Raw genomic sequence first — 5,282 nt, 5'->3', positions numbered from 1 at the left:
AGGTCCACACAATTCAGTCTCCTCAACTAGGTGTATGAGGTAGTGTTCCTGTGCATTGAAAAAAGTTGGAGGTAGACACTTTTGCATTTCATACAGTAAATGAGGAATTCTTCTCTTACAATAGTTTATATCTTCTTTATGGATTTCTTTAGATGACAACCACCTACATTAAGAGATTCAAGTCAAAAAATATATATAGATATGAGACTTTACAAAATAATATACAATAGATTACATAGCAAGAAAAACAAATCATGAATATAATAAATATATACAACAAATTGAACAGATATTACTGCTTACCTCATATATTTTCCAAGATCGTATATCACTTGTTTGATGTTATTGTTGAAGTGCTCTGGGAGAGATAGAGGAAGCACGTACTGCAGTAATTACAAACCAATCATTTCATTGTTTTCTAACATAACATAACGAACAATTCATGTAGTTTATGAATATATTGTAAATACAGAAGAACATAACTTACCTTGACAAAAGTATGCCAATCATGCGTTTTGAGCCCTGACCCAAATTTACTTTTTTTTTATATGAGATTGTTTATGTTCGCAGCAAATCCTGTGGGAAATTAAATTTTTCATATGACTTCTTTTATGGCATCACTTTGCTGCTTCGTTAATAACCATGGAAGGGCACTTATATTAATCCGATCTCTGTTGCTATTTGAGTGAATGAAATTTTTCAATGCATGATTGGATTCATGTATGTCATTACAAATTTTGACAATTTTTTCTTTGTCACGCCTTCCATCCTATATTTTCCACAATGTCTCTGTTATATTCTTTCCAATATGCATAGTATCAAAAAAATGCACAATTTGTAAGTGCTCGTAGTAGGGCAACCTACTAAATTGTTTGGGATAGCTTTTTAGTCCCTTTGGAAGGTTGTCAGTATTGCCTTGACGACCTTCACAATCATCAATTACACAATTAGTCAACAAAAATCACAATAGAAATATATAAATTACAAACATAAACCATTAGGTGGAACGGCATTACCTCGACGATTAATTCTATTATATTCCAACTTCCATAGGCAAGGTGTCATTCTTCGTGGCTTTGATGTAGTCTCTTCTTTCCCATTGAAAAGATGTTTTTCCTTACTTCGATACTTATGATTCCTGTGGAGGAAGTGTCTACACTCATCAAACACCTACTTTCCTAAACTTTTTGAATGACGAGATTTCATCTTTGGACCACAAACTGGACATGCAAATTTTCCCTTTGTTTGAAGACCTGCAAGATAATGATGTAATTGGATTATTAAATATGTTGATTTTTATAATTAGAATTATTGTGCGCAACTTGAATTCACTATAACATACCACAAAAATGTGTTAGCCCTAGGGCATCATGTATTGTCCATGCAAGTATTGCATGGAATTGAAATTGTCTTTGTCATATTGGTCTAGACATGTCATACATAGTGACACCGTTCCATAACTCCACCAACTCATCGATAAGAGGCTCAATATATACATTCATATCTTTTACTTGATATTTACCTACTTGAATGAACAGTAACATTACATAGTTATTGTGATCGTTTTACTATAAGATTTGTAAGTACGTGTAAATTAATAACTGTCAAATGATAAGATACCTGGAACAATCATTGCCAACATAATGTGCTTCCTCTTTATTGACATCCACAGAGGAATGTTATTGTTGATAACAAAAATAGGCCACACCAAGTAAACAGATCTCATCTCTCCAGATGGATTGACACCGTCCACTGCCAATGAAAGCCTGAGATTACAAGGTTCTTCTTTTAAGTGTTGCCACTTTTCCTCTATGTGCATAAATTTCAAACCATATACAAGGATTTGAATAATGTCATCTTGACTTCTATTGCATGCATGATAATCCATAAATTGAGCCAAGCTACTACACCTGAATAATTGTCGCATTCGTGGAATAATGGGGATGTAACGAAGAACCTTTTGAGGCACCTTTTTTGTTAGTCGATCTGTTCGATATCTACTCGTATGACATACAGGGCATTGTGTTGCAAATTCATGTTCTTTATAATATATAATATGATCATTGGGACAAGCATGTATTGCTTCATACTCCATTCCAATATCTTCCATAATAGCAGTTAATTCTCGATATGAGTGAGGTAGAATATTTGATGATGGTAACAGAAACTTGCCTATCAATCTACAACAAAAAATATAAGTTGTTAATATAAACAATATTAGTGGTACATTATTCACCCTTTGTTAACTATAAAGACATATATGACATACCTTAACATACGTGACATTATTATGTTGGATAAACCATTCATAACCTTCAAGTTCAACAACAACAATATAGCAGAGAGAAGAGTTGTTTGGGAGTCTTTGTATAGGGGCTCGTATGCATTCTGAAGTAGAGGTACATCGAGGCTATCATCATCATCATGATTAGATACGCTTGGACTAGATCTGTCATGGATCAATGTATTTATACCATCCTCTTCAATTGTGTTTTCTGGCGCATGATAGTCATCTTCCATGGGATCATTATCTTCACCTTGGATATTTGCACCTCCATGTTCCTCCACTTCGAAAACCATATTCTTCGGATTGTTGTGGTTCATATCATGTACTTCCCTGGGAAGATCAACCTATATAAAATTGATTAACATAAATAAACCATGATCATCAACTCATCATCAAGTGATTTCATATGTATATAAATTGTTAAAATGATATAATGAACAACTTACCAGTGGATGATAGTCATGCCCCCCTTCAATGTGACCATTCTCCCTACAATGTCTCTTAACTATTTTGATTAGCAGTCTTCTACGGTTTAAGCCCTTACAAATATTGCAAGGACAATAACATTTTCCATCACCTTTTCTTTTCAAGTTAGACCACAATCTAGTGATTGTCTCCCTGTTTTGTTCTTCACTTATATTATCTGACATGATCGTTCTTTGCAGGAAGCAAAAATTGGGCTATGAAAACTTTGGTCTACAACTTTCAAAAACTAAGAAAAACTGTTGAAACTACACAAATCTTCTTAGACCTAGCTAAATACTTTAATATTTTAAAAATACTTTCTTTGACTTTATTCCTAAGATTATTTATAAAACTTTGACCAACCGCCTGAAGGTCTTATTTCAAGAGACCTTACAACATTAAGCCACTAAAAGAAATTTCAAAACATATAAGCTAAAAGTCTAGTTAAAATATACATTAGAATTTTAAAAAAACAATTTTCATACCCGAGCGCATGGCTATAACTCGTGCAACGGCCTTCTTGCTTAGCTGTAGAAGCTCTCCAGCAATTAAATTATACAAACTACAAGGCCTAACAAAAATTTCAAAACATATAAGATACAAGTCTAGTTAAAATATACATTAGATTAGATTCAACAATAGCAAGCAATGTTATTCAGAATTAGATTCAACAAACCTTAGCAGTGTAAATAGCCATCTCCTCTAAACTGGACTCCAAACACGAGGGGGCATTCACATACTCTTCCCCTAAAGGTATCCTGAAGAACAAAAGCCACTATTCTTGAGTTTGTGAATTGCACCTCGAGATGAATGAAGCTTAAAAGGAATGAAAATTGTTTTCATACATTTAAATCAGGATGTAATATTTATTCATAAGTATATACCTTGCAAGCACTTAAAATTGTTGTTATATGTGTTGCGGGAAAAGAAGAATTTTATACTTATGTGTATAGACGCACTTCTTGTATGCGATCCAAAGCTCGAATGTTATCAAGTGTGTCCAATGATGGGGAGAGACCTCTGTGCAAGCAAAAGATCTGCAATGAAACAAAAGAAAAGAAAATTTTCTTATAGTAAGAACAAGTTTGTTGTGCTGCACAGGGTACCAACAAAATAGTGTATAATATCTTTTTCTTTACCTGGCTTTCAATTCAGCATGAGAGCCTTTAATAGAAAAGTCAAGTTGATAACATATTTAACAAGAGTTGCAAGGCAGCATAGTTCCTGCCTAAGTCCAAGAAAATGTGTGAGGATTGACATAGATTTGCGTAAGTCCAAGAAGATGTGTGAGCATTGACATAGATTTTGTGAACATTTTCTATGTAATGAAGATTTTACTGCAAATGGAATGAACCTAGGGGTGGATTGGTAAACTGATTATTTGTATCAAATGGTGTAAAATTGAAACTAAAACCATTTCAATTGGCCACACCACTCATGGACTGTTCCTCCATATGTTATAATACTTTCATCATATATCACAAATATGAAATAGAATATGTAGCACACTGAAATAAAGCATTAAAAGATAGTGTCTAAATGTAATTAAATATATGGAACTCATTATAAGAATCTGTACAAATCAATCAGAATGGGTTGAAATCAGTGCCCAACTTAAGAAGATCAACACTAATAATATGTCAAATATTTATTGTTAATTTCTGCTCGTAGCTGTAGGGAAATTAGGTAAGCGAGCAACAAAAGAGCTAATAGTTTGTAAGAGTATACCAAAACTGTGTATGCTCATTTAACAAGAGAGCCCATAATTTGGCATGAAATACTCAAGACAATATATTTGATATGCATCTTACTTCAGCATTTCATGTAAACGTGCATATCAACTCCAAGTGTCAAATGTCAGTTGTAAGTGCAACAATGCAAGTTTCCATCTGTGTAACTTGTTTTTCTACTACAGTTAATGCTGATACATCCTTCTTTAACATAAATAGATTCAAAAGGAAGCATTGTCAACTTAAGAAAAATAGTAAAAATATACAGATGGATAAATGATGCATTTGTTTGGTATATTGTTAACTTGTTGAGCAATAACAGAAGCTACACTGACTACTTGAAACTTTTTGTATGGCTTTTCCTGCCCCTATGAAGAAGATGAAAAAATACCATAGATAGTAATCAAAAGGAATTAAGCCTACTAACAACAACATGATTTGCATTGACAGAAAAAACCACAAATCCATACATTTAAAGAATGACTTGAGTGATCTTTCAAACAATTTGAAAATGAGCTTTGAACAAATACTTTTAACCATATTTCCTTTTATTATGCTATGTCTCCCTGCAAGAAAAATAAATAGATCTACAAGAAAAATATTACACATGCTCATCTGCATGCCAAACTAAACATGCAATTAAACAAGTGTTACACCATTTGTAGAAATAGGAAGCTCGGGAGCACCCTTTGCAAGAATGATAGGCCCAACACTTTGGTACTTGCTCCCTCATGCCAAAACGTGCCAGCAAGCATAGCAACCTTCTGCTCTCTAACATCTAGATGATAGATCATAGAGTG

The sequence above is a fragment of the Cupressus sempervirens genome, chromosome 7, assembly GCF_028749045.1.
Source record: "Cupressus sempervirens isolate cs-2001-9-10 chromosome 7, ASM2874904v1, whole genome shotgun sequence".
NCBI lineage: Eukaryota > Viridiplantae > Streptophyta > Pinopsida > Cupressales > Cupressaceae > Cupressus > Cupressus sempervirens.
This window is presented reverse-complemented; position numbering follows the sequence as displayed.